General features: G+C 41.2%; 1 protein-coding gene across 32 annotated transcripts in view; it reads right to left on the bottom strand.

Annotated features, from left to right (window-relative positions):
• HUWE1 (HECT, UBA and WWE domain containing E3 ubiquitin protein ligase 1) overlaps positions 1-18,528 on the bottom strand; it is a 133,401-nt gene extending 114,873 nt beyond the window's left edge. For 18 of the 32 annotated variants that reach the window (XM_020792979.3, XM_078386525.1, XM_072991397.2 and 15 more), the window contains exons 1-2: positions 17,880-18,029; positions 15,717-15,856 (exon numbers count right to left, since the gene is read on the bottom strand). The gene's annotated coding sequence lies outside the window, so the exon portion shown is untranslated. Of the gene's footprint in view, positions 1-15,716; positions 15,857-17,879; positions 18,095-18,442 lie in introns of those variants that run through there. The other 14 variants (XM_078386519.1, XM_078386527.1, XM_078386530.1 and 11 more) reach the window with 11 other exon arrangements.
• Between the last annotated feature and the right edge of the window lie 1,261 nt (positions 18,529-19,789).

The raw sequence follows: 19,789 nt of genomic DNA, 5'->3' as shown, positions 1-19,789 counted from the left end.
CCATAACATTGTACAGGAGGCAGCAACAAAAACCTTCCCAAAGGAAAGGAAATGCGAGAAAGCAAAGTGGCTGTCCAACGAGGCCTTACAAATAGCAGAGAAGAAAAGGGAAACAAAATGCAAGGGAGATAGGGAAAGTTACAGAAAATTGAACACAGAGTTCCAAAGAATAGCAGAGAGACAAGAGGGCCTTCTTAAATGAACAGTGCAAAGAAATAGAGGAAAATAATAGAAAGGGAAAAACCAGAGATATATTCAAGAAAACTGGAGATATTGAAGGGACATTTCATGCAAAGATGGACATGATAAAGGACAAAAATGGTAGGGACCTCACAGAAGCAGAACACATCAAGAAGAGGTGGCAAGAATACACAGAGGAATTATATCAGAAAGATCTGGATGTCCCAGACAACCCAGATACTGTAGTATGGTTTCTGACCTTGAGCCAGACATCATGGAGAGTGAAGTCAAGTGGGCCTTAGAAAGCTTGGCTAACAACAAGGCGATGGCATTCCAGTTGAACTATTTAAAATCTTAAAAGATGATGCTGTTAAGGTGCTACATTCAATGTGCCACTCAATATGTCAAAAGTGGCCAGAGGATTGGAAAAGATCAGTCTACATCCCAATCCAAAGGAAGGGCAGTGCCAAAGAATGCTCCAACTACTGTACAATTGCACTCATTTCACATGCTAGCAAGGTTACGCTCAAAGTCCTACAAGGTAGGCTTCAGCAGTATGTGGACTGAGAACTCCCAGAAGTACAAGCTGGATTCCGAAGGGGCAGAGGAACTAGAGACCAAATTGCTAAATGCGCTGGATTATGGAGAAAGGCAGAGAGTTCCAGAAAAACATCTACTTCTGCTTCACTGACTACGCAAAAGCCTTTGACTGTGTGGACCACAGGAAACTATGGCAAGTTCTTAAAGAAATGGGAGTGCTTGATCTCCTGAGAAATCTCTATGTGGGACAGGAAGCAACAGTTAGAACTGGATATGGAAGAAATGATTGGTTCAAAATTGGGAAAGCAGTACGAGAAGGCTGTATATATTGTCTCCCTGCTTATTTAACTTACATGCAGAATACATCATGCGAAGGGCCGGACTGGAGGAATCCCAAACTGGAATTAAGATTGCTGGAAGAAATATCAATAACCTCAGATATGCAGATGATACCACTCCGATGGCAGAAAGTGAGAAGGAATTAAAGAACCTCTTAATGAGGGTGAAAGAGGACAGTGCAAAAAATAGTCTGAAGCTCAACATCAAAAAAACTAAGATCATGGCCACTGGTCCCATCACCTCCTGGGAAATAGAAGGGGAAGATATCGAGGCAGTGACAGATTTTATTTTCCTAGGCTCCATGATCACTGCAGATGGTGACAGCAGCCACAAAATTAAAAGACCCCTGCTTCTTGGTAGGAAAGCGATGACAAACCTAGACAGCATCTTAAAAAGCAGAGACATCATCTTGCCGACAAAGGTCCACATAGTCCAAGCTATGTTTTTTCCAGTAGCGATATATGGAAGTGAGAGTTGGACAATAAAGAAGGCTGACAGCCAAAGAATTGATGCTTTTGAATTGTGGTGCTGGAGGAGACTCTTGAGAATCCTGGACTGCAAAGAGATCAAACCTATCCATTCTGAAGGAAATCAACCCTCAGTGCCCACTGGAAGGACAGATCCTGAAGCGGAGGCTCCCCTACTTTGGCCATCTCATGAGAAGACTCCCTGGAAAAGACCCTGATGTTGCAGAAATGTGAAGGCAAGAGAAGGAGATGACAGAGGACGAGATGGATGGACAATGTCATTGCAGCTACCTACATGAATTTGACGAAACTCCGGGAGGCAGTGGAAGACAAGAGGGCCTGGCATGCTCTGGCCTAGGGGGTCACGAAGAGTCGGACACAACTTAACAACAAAAAGACTAAAAAGAGAATGCATGTGCTTGCTATCAACATCCTATCCTTATTCTTCTACTCCACAGCAGCAGATCTATGGGTAAAATTATGCAGGGACTTGATAAAGTGGACAGAGGGAAGCTCTTTTTCCTCTCATGCAAATCGAGTGTTGGGAGAGTGAGAACAGACAAAAGAAAATATTTCCATACCCAGGGTGTTCAGTCTGTGGAACTCATTGCCACAGAATGTGGTGATGGCATCTGGCCTTTAAAAGCGGACTGGACAGATTTCTGGAAGAAAGGTCCATCACAAGTTACAAGCCATGATGGGGATGTATAATCTCCAGGCTTAAAAGGTACTTCAAAATGCCAGATGCAGTGGAGTGGTAACAGGTGACAGGTATCTTGTTGTCTTGTGTGCTCCCAGAGGCATCTTGTGGGGCACTGTGAGATACTGGAAGCTAGACTAGTGGGCAAAGTGAACAAACTCCTTGAAGGTAAATCTAAACAATAATAAAAGGACACTTCTCATACACTACTTTTTGCCTCCCCAGTCCGCTCAGGTACAATCGAGGACATTCAGATTATGGCAGTGGTAGCAAAAATCCCAGGATGCCCCCAGAAGTAAGGAATGGTAAACCACATCTGAGTATTCTTTAGCTATAAAACCCTGAAAAGGGTTGCTATAAGTCAGAATTGACGGCACAAAATTGTTATTATTAGGAGAGAAAATACACACTGCTTTATCAAATCCATGCCCCCTGAACACACAGCTAGACTGCTGTAACATACACAATACTCATTTAACTGGAGGGATTTATAACCTGCACAATAGTAGCCTTGGGGCAGCCAGTCGGAAAACAGGCCTGCTTAACTATTCAGAGGCTGGAGACCATGCAGACTATACAAAATATGGAGATACACCTCATTCCTAAAGCAATACACCTAATGACTCTAATTCCACTGCTCATCTATACCAGCTTTCTGCCACTGGCTGAACACAATGTAAAAAGGTGGTCTTGGTCCCTACAATGGCATAAATGAGTTTACAAACTCTCAAATCATAACCTCCACTAACACTTCACGTTGTACTGCAAATACAGTGGTGCCTCACATAGCGAGCGCTTCGCTATGCGATGAAACTGCACAACGAGGGGTCCCGGGCCATCGCTGGAGCGTTCGCTCAGCGATGGCCCCTATGGGCTTTTTTCGCTATGCGATGATTGTGCAGACGCGATCAAAGCATAGCGAACAGCTGATCGGCGGTTCCAAAATGGCCGCCGCTAAAACAAAACGGCGACCGCTGTTTTACCTCGCTAACGAGGCATCCAAAATGGCCGCTGCAATGGAGGAAACTCGCAGAACGGTGAGTTTTAAGCCCATAGGAACGTATTAAATCAGTTTTAATACATTCCTATGGGCTTTTTTATTTCACTTAACGATGGATTCGCTGAGCGAGGGTTAATCCAGAACGGATTAACCTCGCTAAGCAAGGCACCACTGTACTAACTAGGTAAATGCCTCCTTCTTCACATTAATCTCCACAATAAGCAAGAGCAAAAAGCTTTGCTACATGACAGTCCCAGTTACAAGAGGTTTACTTTAGATAAAATATCATCTGGAAGCCATGCAAAACATACATGGGTCAATACTGAGAAGCCAGTGTTGAGGTGGTACCTGAATAAAAGGGGTCAGTATGTATTATTATTGGAAAATCAATTTTTAAAAAAACTAAAATACATTCCCTGCACTTTCACCTAATTATTTTATTATTTAAAACATTTTATCCCATTTTTCTCCTTTGAAATGGCCCATATGTATAATGTGTGTATTATGTATGTACTAAGTACACACACAGGGGACGTGAAGGCACTGCGGGTTAAACCGCAGAAGCCTCTGTGCTGCAAGGTCAGAAGACCAACAGTCGTAAGATCTAATCCACGCGAAGGAGTGAGCTCCCGTCACTTGTTCCAACTCCTGCCAACCTAGCACTTTGAAAGCATGTAAAAATGTGAATAGATAAATAGGTACCACCATAGTGGGAAGGTAACGGCGTTCCATGTCCAGTCACGCTGGCCACGTGACCATGGAAACTGTCTTCGGACAAACATTGGCTCTATGGCTTGGAAACAGGGATGAACACTGTGCCCTAGAGTCGGACCCGACTGGACTAAATGTCAAGGGGAACCTTTACATTTTAAGTATATATATATACACACACACACACACACACACACACACACACACACAAAAATCCCCAACAAGAAGTTATCAAGCTGTGAAAATTGAAACATATTGCTGCACTGTCCTGATTTCTTTCTTTCATCATCACTTTGAAAGGCAAATATTTCTAAAAGATTTGGCTAGAAAAGAAAAGCAAGAACCCCATCAGAAACATAGGAGAAAAGCATCTCAGAAATACCCATGATATTTCCTATACTGATAATCCATCACTATATGTCCTGAATACTAATTGTTGGGAAGAGATTAACAGATAAATAATGACATGGAAAAGGTGTGCCCTCCAATTTTTACTACAAATACTGTGAATTTAGTGGAGCATAACAACTACAAATATAAGAAGTTGTAAATACTTCAATTTACAAATAAAAGGTTTTTGTTATCAAAGCATTCAATACCAAACTGCAATAAAAATGCTTAATCAAGTTTGGTCAAGACTGTGATTTCTTACTCTGGTTAAGATCCAAATGTACCAACTATTTCTAGACTGTGTGAGTAAATACTAAGCCGGGCCTTCTCTCCATATTCTTAAGACATTCAATAGATACATACTCAGATTTTTTAATCATTTTCAGGCAAGAGATGGCTAAAACATTTTAACCATGGGCTGACACATGCAGACATCATTTACCAATAGTTAATGCAAAACTACAGCATCATATCTAGATTTGCAGCAAATCTCTCACCATGGTTTAAACTGATCATTACTCCTGACTATGAACCAGCAGAGTAAAACATTATGGCTGCATAGGGCCAGTGTGCCAACAATGCTAGTCATCAAATATAACTACACCTGTGTGAAACAAGAATGGGACAGACAAAACAAAAAGTCTTGCTAGAACTTGAATGGGTGGATCTGATCTAGTCACATCACTGGTTAACGATAAAACTCTGAAATAAAAAATCCTGACTGCACAAGCCAAACACTTAAGTCTTGTCTTTCCAGAGAATCTTACATTATGACTACTTGAGCATGTGTCCACAGGCAGGCTCATAACCAATTTATTAAAACTGCCCTAGAACCTATTTGCGCATGAGTAGATTTCTTACGAACAGACAACACGGGAATGCTACAAGGGAGGAAATTGTTTCACAGAAAACTTCACCACTTATAGACACAAACTATTCCTTATATATAGGTGTTTATTTTTGAAATAATACTCCTGCAATGAGGGAAATCATTATCATGAAGATTATTAATTTTTCCACAAGTCTGTAAGTCATCCTGCAATTGGGGGTGAGAAATCTGTAGCTTATTCTGGAGCAGAACTCTCTCAACTCCTTTGCATTGGCCATGCTGAAGAGGCCTCCTGAGAGTGGCAGACCAAAACATCTGAAAAGTTACACACTCCCCATTCCTAAATCAGAATATCTAAGTTGTTGTAGGCATCCTTCAGTCTCGAGAGACTATGGTATCGTGCTCTGTACGGAGGACTTGGAACAATGTCTGGTGTGGCTGAGAAGGCCAATTCGAGAGTCCTTTCCACCCTGGAGACAAATACAATCTTGTCCCCTGTCCAGCTCCCTGGTTTCGCTTGTTTCGGGACTGCCTCTTTGCCTTGGCCTGCTCTACAAGTGTCTTTTCAAATTGGGAGAGGCCGTGATGCACTGCCTGCCTCCAGGCTGAACACTCAGACGTCAAAGTTTCCCATCAGTTGAGGTCTATTCCTAAGGCCTTCAGATCCCGCTTGCAGATGTCCTTGTATCGCAGCTGTGGTCTCCCTCTGGGGCGATTTACCTGCACTAATTCTCCATACAGGAGATCTTTTGAAATCTGACCATCAGCCATTCTCATGACATGCCCAAGCCAATGCAGACTGTGCTGTTTCAGTAATGTATACATGCTAAAAATTCCAGCTCATTCTAGGACTACTCTATTTGGAACTTTGTCCTGCCAAGTGATACCGAAAATGCATCGGAGACAACGCATGAGGAAGGTGTTCAGCTTCCTCTCCTGCCGTGCACAAAGGGTCCAGGACTCGCTGCAGTACAGGAGCGTACTCAGGACACAGGCTCTATAGACCTGGATTTTGGTGTATGCCATCAGCTTCTTATTAAGCCATACTCTCTTTGTGAATCTAGAGAACATGGTAGCTGTTTTCCCAATGTGTTTATCCAGCTCAACATCTAGGGAGAGAGTGTCAGAGATCGTTGAGTCAAGGTACACAAAGTCATGAACAACCTCCAATTCTTGTGTGGTGATAGTAATAGAGGGAGGTGAGTCCACACCCTGGCCCATGACATGTGTTTTCTTCAGGCTGATTGTTAGTCCAAAAGCTTGGCAGGCCTTGCTAAAATGATTCATGTGTTGTTGGAGGTCTTCAGCAGAGTGGGGAACAATGGCTGCATCATCAGCGAATAGGAAGTCCCCCATGCATTTCAGTTGGACTTTGGTCTTTGCTAAGACCATATTCTTCGCTGAGAGCAAAAAATATCTAAATAGTTCCCACTTAATAACTTACTCAGAGGAGCCAGTGTCCATCCAAGCTTCCAGGTCTAAAGTCTAATACTCATTTTAAATATTGTCTTTTAATGTTGTAAGCTACCTTATGGAGACTCTTTCCAGGATTTGCTAGTTAGAAAGTATTCAGAACTGGTTTGACATTCCCTTCTTCTGGAGTCATCTTGAAACTGTGCGGCATGCCAAAGAGCATACAGGCCGGCTTTTTTGGGATGTACAGTGGGAAATTGAACTTCCAACCTCCAACTCTACAGCCAGATACCTGAGTCACTGAGCTATCCAGCCAGCCTTCAAATTCTTAGCAAGATGCATATAAAACTGTTGTGACAAGTCAGGTCATTATATTACTAGTAGAATAATATGGTTCCTCCAACTGGCAGTGGTACTCCAAGACCTCAGACAGCACCTCACAGTCCAGTTCCCAGTTCATTTTCAGTTCTGAGAAATGAATACATCATCTACTGCGTGTAAAACATAAGTCCTATATTGAACCAGGTCCCCCTTTCCCAAGCAGTTGTATTTTGGATTCTGCCCAGTGTAACCATATTCCACCTATAAGATTCCAATCTCATTTGAAGATTAAATCTAAGAGCTATTTCAAAGTGTGAAGAAAAGCAGGTGACAAATTATTGCTAGGACTGTGCCACTTGAAATGTGAAGAGGGTGTGTATTCACACGCATGCATTGTAAATCACACTTAAATGCTCCCTCAAAGTAAAGAAACTTCAAGATGAGAGAAAACTAAGCAAAGACATTATTCCTGGTATACGCTACATGAACAAGGAGAATGGAGAAACATTCAGAGATACAGTAGAGTGTTCCCCTGCCCCTGGGCCTTTTACATGATACGCTCCTAAGAGAAATACAGTACAATTTTTCCTTCATGTTTGAAGCAATTAAGCAGAGCTTTAAAAAAAAAAAGGCAGTCTAAATGAAACAGAAGCAAGTCCATCATTTGCGTTTGAAGAGTCAAAGTTAGCCAGATAAGAATGATCAGAAACCCAAGAGGCCAACCACAGCACACATGCTGGAAATCCCAGAAGATCAGTGTGTCTTGCCAGATTTCCTCTTAGACTCCCGTGAGGCCTATAACACACCTGCTTAGTCACTGTAACAATTTAATTTAGACTTTAAATTTCATTTCTGGAACACACCGAATCCCCCTATAAATAACTGTATGATAGGCATCAAAGCCAGAACTGCAAGACAGAGAGTGTTCCAGAGTGACAGAACTTCAGTACTCTCCTTCTTTGCATCTTGTCTACTGTGACTCATTATGCTTAGACACAGAAGCAAGAGCAGCAATATCTATAGAGATCTGGAAGCATTATGCTTCAAAAAGAAAGCTCGTACAATCCAACTCTATATAAACTATAGCAACCATTAATCCAAGAAGCAACCTCTTCCTTAAAAAACTTCACCAACAAGCTATGAAAATCTGTAAGATCCCAACACTAACAGCTCACCAGCTAATGTAACAGTTCATAAGCAAAATATGATTAGTACAGAAATTATTAGTCTTTTAAGGTTTCCAAGGGTAACAAAAACCCATGCACATCTCAAAATTGGACTGTATGAAAGCTGAATTTCTTTTAAAACATAACCTTTCATGTTAATTCCTCATTGTGCAGTTAGCACATTCAACACAACTAGATACTTCTCCATGTCAACAGTTAATTTTGATTTAGACTCAAGATTTTTAAAATTCTAATTCAATCTTTTCGTAGTCCATGGAGGTGTCCCCTTATTCAAAGAATAAGAAAGGTTCAGTATTATAACAGTGAGTCACAAGTTCTAAACAGACCATTGGAAGTACTGAATAGCTGTTGTTTTCAAGTGTTTCTTTTTCTAGGGAAACTAGACTACATTTGGTTATCTCCCAAGCAATAAATAGAATAAACAGCTTAAATTTTCTGGAAAATTTTGTAACATATTCCAGAGTGTACATTTTCATCACGTGACGCACTTGCCAGACTTGTTGAACATCACTACTGTCCCATGTTAATAAGCAAAGCAGAACACACAACAGCCGTAGTTCTGCAATAAAAGGTAAGAGCAACAGCAGAAAGACAAGCTGTCCTTCAGGAAGTCTGCCCAATTTTACTGCCTTCTCTTTGAACCTGGGGTTCCTTGGAAGGGGAAAAACCCCAGACTTAAAGTACTTAATTTAGTAATCCTCCTGGAAGTGATCGATGGTCTTTTCTTATTTGAAAGTTTAACAGTTAAAATTTCTATCTAAACACTCTTGAATATATTCGCATTTTTCTATAATTCATTTATCTAATGCAACCTGTAGTTAAGTGTTTAATGCAGGTGTGACACAATGAATTGCCCAATATGTTATGTGAGAAATCTAAATGAATTTAGATGTGCATGTTCTATCCATGACTGCTAGAGTTAATAAACTAAAGACAATACCAGAACAAAGAGTGGCAGGGTTCAATGTTTCCACAACCATCAGGTTAACACACCTAGAAATTCATTTTTGGCTAGCGGGTTGCAATCAGAGATGGGGGTATTCGTATACGAATATCCCACACACAGGTGGAAATAACGAGGGTCTGGCCCCATGGGGCAGGACTATCCACTCACGATTTTGCCACTGCCGCCGGCTCTGCAGCGGCTTCCTATCACGCTGTTCTCTGCAATGGATTAGCCACTGTTCAACCTAGCAGAGAGACTTGTCATCCCGCCTCCTGCCAGGACCAGGTAATCGATGTGGGTTGCAATTAAGATTAGATATCTTAAAAGGCAACCCAGCAGTGAAATCATGAGTGGACAGTCCATGGGGCCAGACCCTCGTTATTTCCACCTGTGTGGGGATATTCGTATACGAATACCCCCATCTCTAGCTGCAGTCCTGTACTCATTTATGTGCCATCAAGTTGTAACCAACTTACAGTGACCCTAAGAAGGCTGCCTTTTAAGATAAGTTTGATATTTAAGGAGTGATTTTGCCAATTCCACACATCCCAGCAAGCTTCCATGGCTGAGTGGAAATTTGAACCCATACCTACCTAAGAGTTAATTCCTTTCAGATGCACTAAAAAGTAGCCCAGGAGCTACTGCAGCTCTTTTAGGTATAATGAGATGGCCTCCTAGTAACTGTTCTTGGTTAGTTACCTAACAGCTGCATTCTGGATTAACTGCAATTTGACCAGTGTTCAAAAGCAGCCCACACACAGAACAAGAGTTTACTAGAACACAAATACTGTATGGCCGAGCTATTCATCTGGTAAAACACTGCTGTAGGGGTTTTTGGCAGCACATTTGGGCTCAGAAAAATTTAGAAGAGGACAGCAAAGACATAAGACACAGATGGAGAAGGTGAGGATGTGAAAACTAATCATTGACTTCCTGCATCCCTCTAAGAAAGTACTTTAATAGCTTATAGCTAATATGACATACAGTATCTCAAAGTATTTAACAGGCACACCATTAACAAAATATGAGCATCCTAGAAAAGAATTATAGTACTGTACTACAACTAGCATTCAACATTTCAGCTGGCATACACTCGGGAGCTAAGCACTTTACAGTATGACAGACAGTGCCAAGTTCTTCGATACATGGTTCTCAGATGGTTATTCATCTTCCACATGTCCATGAAGCACTATCTGATGAAAGCCTATGCTGCAGCAAGAACTATCAAAATCACACCCTTACATTAAAGCAGTAGTCCCCAACCTTGGGCCTCCAGATGTTCTTTGACTACAACTCCCAGAAGGCTTCACCATTACCTCTACTGGTCAGGATTTCTGGGAGTTGAAGTCCAAGAACATCTGGAGGCCCAAGGTTGGGGACCACTGCATTAAAGGCTACAGGACACATTAAGAGTTAGCCCAATTAATTATAAAGAAACTAAAAGTCTGAGATAATTTCGTTTTTAAAATATCACTCAGCTTTACACTAGAGATCTGAATCCCAATCTTCCCATTTCAAGTCTGCTAGTATACACAATTAAACTATAAGCACAGACTAAATGAAAAACATGTTCAGGTGCCAATGGACTGAACTGGGGCACTAGTCACTATTGAAGATGATTTCTTGAAGGAATCTGACAGGGGGAGTGTAACCCTGTTGGTTCTCCTAGATCCCTCAGTTGCTTTTGATACTGATGACCTACTGGACTGGCTACTGGGGCTAGAGATCAGAGGCCTGGTTCATCAGCGGTTGCAATGCTTTCTTGATGGCTAGGTCCAGAAAATTCAGCTCGGAGAGGTTCTATTGACCACTTGGACTCTATGTTCTAGAGTCCCCCGGGGCTTGATCGTTTCTCCTATGCTGTTTAACATCTATATAAAGCCACTGGGAGAAGTCATTCAGAGATCTGAGGTGCCCTGTCATCAATATGCTGATGACATCCATCTCTCATTCACCACATCTGCAATAAATGCCATTCAGCTCCTGGAATGCGGCCTGTCCTCGATAATGGACAGGATGAGAACAAATGAGCTGAAAATGAATCCTGATGAGATAATCTTGTTGCTTGGGGGGGGGGTCATTTTACCAGATTAGGGAATAATTTAGTATGGAGTGGGGTTACTCACCCCCTAAAAGACCAGGTTTGCAATCTGGGCATTATTCTGGATCTGGCATTACTGTATTTCTGGAACACCAAATCTCAGCCATGACCAAGACCACCCTTTTTCATGTTAGGCAGATTGTCCAGTTGCACCTCAATCTGGGTAAGAGATGCCTGAAGATCTTGATCCGTGCATTGGTAATCTTGAGAACTAACTACTATAATCCTCTCTATATGAGCCTTACCTTAAAGAATCTAGAATGCAGCAGCCAGGTTAATTTCAGAAGCTAGGAGGTTTGATATATTTCCCCAATCCTAGCTCAACTGCACTGGCTTCCTGTTGGTTTCTGTGTCAGATTTAAGGTGTTAGTTATAACCTATAAAGCCCTAAACATTTTGGACCTTGTTTCCTAACAGAGAAACTCTCTCCAAGAACATCTACATGCTCAAGCCACTCCTCTCAGGCTGCATTACTGAGGTTGCATACCCAGAGGCAAATAAAGAAAAATACTACTAGGAATCAGACTTTTTCAGCAGTGGTACCCTCACTGTGGAACAAACATCCATCAAAAATTAGACAGGCTGCCTCCCGACAGATCTTTAGAAGATTATTGAAGACTGAACTGCTTAAGGAGGCCTTTGGCAAAATCTTAGGCTACTATATGAGACCCATATGCTATATTTATAATTATAGCTATTGATTACTTTTATTATCCTAGTGTATATTCAATTTATTATGTTATGGCTCATGTAATTTGGTTTGATTTAATTATCAGGTGTCAATCTTAGGTAGCCTTTTCTGTTTTAGTTTGTGATGTTATTTTTCTGATTTCTTTTTTATTTAGTCGGTTGCATGCTTTGCTTAATTATGTAAACTGTTCCAAGTAGTGTTCTCACTAAGTCAGGTGGTCCAGAAGCTAGCTTAATTAATTAATTTAAAAACATGCAGGAAACTATCCCCACTACTTTTCTGTTTCTGAACAAAAATGAAAGTGATCTTTCCTCGCTTAAGGTAGGGGAGCCACTATGCCACACACATATAATCATGGAGTACTTCAATACATACACGAATGTATTACAAATTTCTACCTCTTCTCAACAGTCCTGTACTCACCTAGACTTCCAAAAAATGAAGTCTGAAATAAAGATTTATACTGACCTCCTTTGGCTGTATAGATTAGCACAGGAACTCCAAGGTATGTTCAGAAGTTCATCTGATTTTTTAAAATATGGGCAGTAAACTCAGGTAATTCTAAAATAATGTAACAATGGAAACTTATGTGCAAGAATAATAACTACAAAGAGAAGACTGAGATAATCTCCTCACTTTGAACATTTGTTTATGGGTTTGCAAATCACCCTAGCAGCCAGATGTGCCAAGCTGGTCAACAAGTATATCAGGTTTTAGCAACACTGCTTTAATGACACATCAAATTAAGGAGTCTCACAATCAAAGGACAAACCGGGCTCTGACAGTGATACTGTAACTACTAAATCAGGCAGCTATTTATAATCAGTAAGAACTTGGGGTAAAAGTAGCTATCCAATGCACTCACAGAGAACACAAAGTTGTTTTATTCCGCTAGGGCCAATGTTTACATTTGTGTAGACTTTCCAGCATGAAATGCTGCCCAGCCACTTTGGCTCCTCCTCACAAGGCAACACTGAGAGGCATGCACCAAGTGGGAGAAGAGTGCTTACTATGTTTCAGCATATATTTTTGCAGACACAAGCAAGTCAAGACACCATCTTAGGGGGATCACAGGATATTTCCGAAAGCTGCTGACCACACCCTCTCACCTCCATAACAAATTCTCAGTTTATCAATGCAAGACTAAATTAAGGTGGCTGATACTTGCAGACAAACTTGAAAGGCTGGAGTATTTACTCATCTGAGTACCAAAATTAACAAGTAGGTCTGCAGGTTAATCATCCATATAGAAACCATTTTATAATTGAAGAGACTTAACCATAACTAAATCTGAATGCTGGTTTTTAGCTGAGCAAGTTTTAAAGTTATAAATGGTTTTAAAATTCCATATATTTCTAATTACTATTATAGTTTGTTTTCAATGTATAACAGAATGTTTTAATTCTATTTTTAAACACTGCGAGCCACCTTGAGTTCCCTCATCAGAAGAAAGGCAGCCTATAAATAAGAAAAACAACTAACTTGTGCCAAAATCCCTAAACAGCATCAATTAAAAATACAGGATAGCACATATTTTTAGTATCTTCAAATTGCACATGGAATGCACCCCATAAAGAAGGTAAACATCCTGCTACTTAAACATTCCTGCACCATGTAAATGCCTTCAGGTCACATATCCAGTCTGTCCACACACGGTGATAGATGCAGGACGGTTGGACTCTTGAGAACAAACAGGTTTGCCTTCATGCTTATGAATGAGCAATATACAAACTCTAAGTGCTCTTCAGACATGCTATACTGAGGTGGCATTATTCCAAGTTGAATTTGATAAACACGGCAATTTGATGAGCAATGTAAGATATATTGAACATGAGCATTCAGGAGTCTGGATTCCAAACGCTTCTTCCCTTCTCAAAACTAGAGAAAGCTTTTTACCAAAAGTGCCTATTCCAATATATGAAGCAGAGAACACACCATGGATTGTTATAAAATTAAATGCTATCTAGTCCGTTTTTTGCCTACAAAAGCAACAAGGACTCAATTGCTTCAGTATATTTGTAACACACTGACAGAATACCTTAAACTTTATCCTATTGTACATGTTCCAATTTTATATTAGATGGATTGAAGATCTTTTCCTGCACAAAGATGTCTTAACTCAATGACTCTAACATGTGCCGCTTTAACTATAATTTCATTGCAGATTTTGGGCTGTGAGATGTTATAAATACCACTGGAGATAACGAATTGTGTGAACTGCCAAGCTCTTTAGAATCATACTAGTTGATCTTGCTCATTTTAAGAACAATGGGGAGACAAAATCTCCTTTTACTGAAAACATTCTTTATCAAAACAATGCAGTGGGAAAGAGAGTGACCTATGAGTTAGAAATACCTTAGTCTGAATCTTGCTTCTGCTATGGATTCACAAGAAGGCTGACAGAAAGCTATACAGTATGTTCTCATTCTTAACAGCACTGGAAAAGTTCTTCATCTGCCTGCTGCAACAATTTCATACACAGAGCGCTATGAACAATCAATAGTGCCACACAAGCACTATTATCTGTGCCATTGCTGAATAGTAACTAAGACACCTTATTGCAAAATAAGGTAGTGATGCAAAATAAAAACAGAATTCATCCTTCTAAAATGTCAACTAGGAATACTTCATGGAAGATACCTATTGGTAGAAATATTAATTGTGACAATTAATTGAACTTCCACCTAGAAAGGCAATACACAATTGAGTAACAGATGTTAGGATAAACAAGAGGCCACTGCTCTCATATGATGCTTGCAAGCTTTCATAGGCACCTAGCCAAGCTCCATTCAAAATAACACTAAACAATGGGCCCTGGTCTCTGCTCAGAAAGCAATTATATTCTTAACCTATTAACACTTCTGCTCTTCACTAGCCTTCAGTCGCATATCTATACACTGAGATAACACAGATTGTGGGAAAGTTAGTGAAAAGCAGGGGTAGAGGACAAAAGAAAAGCTGTTACCATTGCATTATGGTGCCCAATATTCTCTATATATCTACACATTAGCAGAAAACAAAATCATTTCACAGAGATAGCAAGGGTAAACTAAACGAGATATCAAGAGTTAACTAAACTCTTTCAAGAAAAGTGACTTTTTTGCACTTCCATTCCAATGATCCCTGTGGAAATAGAGCATAAGCCAACATACTATCCTCAAATGCTAACCTTTTGTACTCAAACCTTTCAGTCAAGAAACAGAGGCCTGCTTTCAGGATTTTGGAATGCAGAAACTGAAATTTGTTTTTGCTCTAGACCACTGGTTCTTAACCTTGGGTTACTCAGGAGTTTTGGACTGCAACTCCCAGAAGCCTTCACCACCAGCTGTCCTGACTGGGGTTTCTGGGAGTTGCAGTTCAAAAGCATCCGAGTAACAAAGGTTAAGAACCACTGCACTAGACAACATCTCTTTCTGGCACTATCTGAGACTCAAATAGCCACTGCTGAGCTAGAACTATCATACAATGTTCACAAGGTGACCAGGTCTCTCTCCAACATAATGCAGAGATGCGAGTATGGACTAATACAGCGGCAGTAGTCCTCACATGACAAGCAGAGCTAGCCTATCCACACAGAAGCAAGGAGTCTATAGCCTTCAAGATGTTGGACACCTATCCCAGTCAACATGACCAACTGTCAGAGATTATAGAAGGCTTGGTCCAGTAACACATAAGGAGACACACACTCATCATACCTATTCATCATGTTTATATATAATCAAAAGATTATGCTACAAGAGACCATCCACCCTACACAGAACAGCCACATCTCTATTCAAAGCAGATAGAAGCTTTGAGGCACCTAAGCAAGCAACATAGTTTTGAAGTCACATGATGTCTATTGTGACAAGTGCATGTTTGTACAGAAAATAGGATTTAACAAAAAGGAATTAGTACAAACCTGGAATCACAGCCAATCCATGCTTGGCCTGGCTATCCAAGTCACTTTTCTGGCACCTTTGCCTCACTCTAGCCAGCCAAAGGTAACGCCTTCTAGTCTCTCAGTCACTCTAATCCACTTATGCCAGACTATTTTAGGGCCTGCAACAAAAACATACATGTTAATACTGGACTTCAAGCATGGGCTACTCAAAAATGTGAGTGGCGTTTTCTGAACAAGCCATTCAGCTGAGGACTTTGCTGACTCTGTACTTTGTTAACAGCTCCTCCTGTCTAAACAATGTAAAGAGGTATCAGAATGCATGTAAGGGACTATCCAATTCACTAGCAGGTAGCCCATTTTGTTGTTCTAGACACACCAAAATATAGTGTCTTCATTTCCATAATCAGATGCAAAAAGGAATGAGTGAAGATTTCTCTAGTCAGACACAAGAAGGGCAGAACTCATGAACAGTGCACACTCAACAAATTGCATTGTCATTTTCAGCATCTAGGAAACTCTTTTTATACACCAAAGACTTGACAAAATTCCAGAAGCTAACTTTGCAGTTTCACACTTTGTAACATATTACTTCCAAAAATATTAAATTGATGAGCTGTTGCTTTACATTAAACGTGATTCCCCCAAACACCTCTTTTCTAGATTAGGTCGGCTTGTACGTCTTGAGGAAAAGTTTTGAGACATATAGTCATGTCTTCTACATCTACAAAAACACTAATTAAGCAATTTATTATAGTTCTCATCACTGATTTATCTTGCTTGCTCCCAATACCCTTTATTATTGAAGACCAAGATACTCCAATTGTGAAATTCTACTGGCAACAATGCTCTATGAACTAATGATATGCTTACAGTTATAGATACTTAAATGCTTAAGGAGCCTTGGAATAATACCAATAGCCAATACTGTATTACTAAAAAAGCAAAAAGTGCAATGCTGCTACATTTCCTTTCCACATTAGCTACAATTTTGTTAAAGTACTTCAATTTGGGACAAAATGTAACCTGTTCATTGTTTACTGCTTTCTGTGAAAACATTTTTCACCTCCAAAATCAAAGGGAAAAAATCAACTACTGTATAGTTTTGAAAAGGATTTAGATCTTTAATAAGAAAGATCTATACAGACAGATGTGGAAAGATCTATACAGAAAGCATATTACCATGCTTGTTCTTTTTATTTCAATACTGATATGTCAATTGCTTCCCTTGCTTCTATAGAACCTATGCTCAAATCCTTGTTTTTCCTCAAGGGTTGCAGAAACTATACATGGATAAAACACAAAGCATTCAGGATCTTGACATTCCAGATAATGGGATAAAAAATAAATCGTTTTTGGGAGAAGACTAGCACTCTGCATAATCTCTCCTGAAAAAAAAACATCCAATATAAATGGAGATCTGCAGAGTACAGAAACAGTTTTTGCATAATGTTGTTACAAAAGCAGTTAAGATTTATACTAGAAGCTTCTTTATTCCAAGAAGGAAAATTAAACAGTTATACCTTTGGGGGAGACACAAGAACAATAAAAGCTACTTTTCTATGAGAATATGAAAACAGGCATGAACTAATAGTCTGAAAGCTAAAATCTGCTACCTTAGGTAAACTCACTTAGAAGCAGCTCCCTATAAACCCACTGTAATATGAAGCAAACATGGCAACTGGTCTCCTGGCTTAGAGGTCCCACACACCAGAAAACAACTCTCTCCGCCTTGAAAAGAGCTGCTTTAGGGGCGGAAACAGGACAAAGATGTCTACCAAAAGGAAAGGAAACGAAACCCTGTTTGGGAGCACCGACCAGAATGGGGAAAAGGGCGACAGGGAAAAAGAGATCCTTCCACTGCCTTGGGCTCACGTGCCTCTTTACGCTGGGGTTGGAAGACAGAGATTTGAGAAGTGCTTCCAAGTACGAAAGCGGAAGAAGCCCCCCTCGATTTCGAGGGCCCTTTAAACGGGAAGGCCGAGGTAAAACCGCTCCGTCACTTCAACGAACGCTACCCTTCGCCCATGGGGGAAAAGTGAGGCCCCATTGTCCCGCCCCAACACCCACCCCTCGGCCCATACCACCGAAGCTTCCATACACCCACCCGCTGCCGGTCTTCGCCCCGGCGGGTCCCTTTCTCTACCGGCGTGGGGGGGCCCTCGCTCCCCACCGCACAAGTACCTGCTTCGGGAAAGAAATGGAGGGGGTGTCAGTGCCGTACCCCGTTGCCTCCCGCCACCGCCATCTTAATAGCAGCCCTGAGCCTCAGCCCTAGTCAAATCGCGCGAGACCTTACCACCGGGTAGGGGATGAAGAAGCGACGCGATAACTGTGGAAAGACCCGACGAGAATTCAAGAGGGAGGGCGAAACGAGTGAGGTCGAGAGAGAAATCTCGCGAGATATCGGCGGAGGAAAGAACGTCCCGCGAGACATGAAAGATGGAAATTAGGGGGAGTCGCGCGAGATTTAGGTGACGTCACCGCGGCGGTGATTTTTTTTTTCCCCTCCACCCCTCGAAATGGGGCAGTGGGAAGGAAAGGCGGTTCGCCGTAGTCATCCGGAAACGCAACCCTATTATATCCATAAAGTGTCTAGTTAATAAGACAGTGTATCGCGGTAATTGCGAGGAACAAAAACAAAGAAACGCGAAAACTTAAGTCACGGTTCTTTGGACTAATTGGGATTTATATTATCCCTTTCATGAGATTTAAAGGGGTGAATAATATGAGGAGTCTTCCATTACCTGTAACTGCTGAACTCCTATTAAAAATGTCTGCAAGTGTAATATAGGATCAGACGGAAGGTAACGCTAGTAATAATACGTAGGACAAACTCTCGCGAGAATCCGTAGGCCTAGGCGCGAAATGGCGAGAAGTGGCTGCTTTAACCCTAAAGGGAGCAACGGGGCCACGAAATTTCGCGGGAACTGAGGCTGACGTCACGCGGTTCTCTTCGGGCAGCGACAAGCTGCGAAAAGAAAAGGCGGCGCTTGCAAAGTCTCGCGCGCCCTGGGCAGCCCGGCGTTGCTGAGTGGGGGAACAGGCTCGACTATTCAGCCATTTTGGGCACGAGGGGAGGGGAATGAACGCACGCGCCCTGTAGAAAGGCTGCTTTCTGGGTTGGGTGAGGCGTTGGGTCGTGCAGTCTCGCGGGAAGTAGGCTGAACTCTCGGGGAAGGGTGTCGCAGCTTGTCATCGCCTCTCGCCCGATGGTGGTGGAGGAGGCGTCTCGTCTCTTAGGCCCCATCGTTGTACCGTCCTTTGAGTACACAAACTGCACACTTACTAACCACAGAATCTTAATAAAGTGCGACATCCTGTCTCCCCCTTTGTTCAGCCTTTATTAACTAAAAAGAATATGATGCTGGGCTTAGCCATAGGGATAGCGCAATGTTCAAAACCCGCACATGCATTTTATTAGGATCCTCCGTAATTTCCCAAAATATATATTAGTTATTTAAAATTCTTCATCGAGCTAGTTGGTAAAAATCTGGAATGGGGAGAACCATATATTCTTTTTAAAAGAGGCTAGGTGTTGTTTAATTCATTTGTTGTTTACATTTATTTGTTACCTTTTTCCCCCCAGGCATTTCAAGATGGTTTAAGGCTCTCTGTCCATTTTTTTGTTACACCATGATTTCATGCTGCTCAATGGACCAGGTCCTAGATTCCTCAAATCTTGATGAAATGTTCTCACCACTATGTTGTCGTTTGTAATCCTTAATCTTTTAAACAATTTTAGCCCTGACCACCCTGAGAATTTCACCCAGGGAAAACTACACTGATAAACCACCTATCAGAGCATACTGTAACTCTGGTCAAAAGGCGACTGAATACATCCTCTGAAACTCCTCAGTCCTATGCATGGTTTTCTGCACGTTTTTTAAGGAGGTTCCGCTTGCTTGCTTGCTTGCTTGCTTGCTTGCTTGCTTGCTTGCTTGCTTGCTTGCTTGCTTATTTATTTATTTATTTATTTATTTATTTATTTATTAAACTTATATACTGCCCATCTAGAACGTGTCTACTCTGGGCGGATTACATAAAACATAAAAAATAAACTAAAGGTAAAATCCGAATTAATCACAGAGTCC

Source organism: Pogona vitticeps, chromosome 2 (genome assembly GCF_051106095.1).
Source record: "Pogona vitticeps strain Pit_001003342236 chromosome 2, PviZW2.1, whole genome shotgun sequence".
Taxonomy (NCBI): Eukaryota; Metazoa; Chordata; class Lepidosauria; order Squamata; family Agamidae; genus Pogona; species Pogona vitticeps.
Note: the sequence above shows the minus strand (reverse complement) of the source record. Positions and strands in the feature narration are given on the sequence as shown.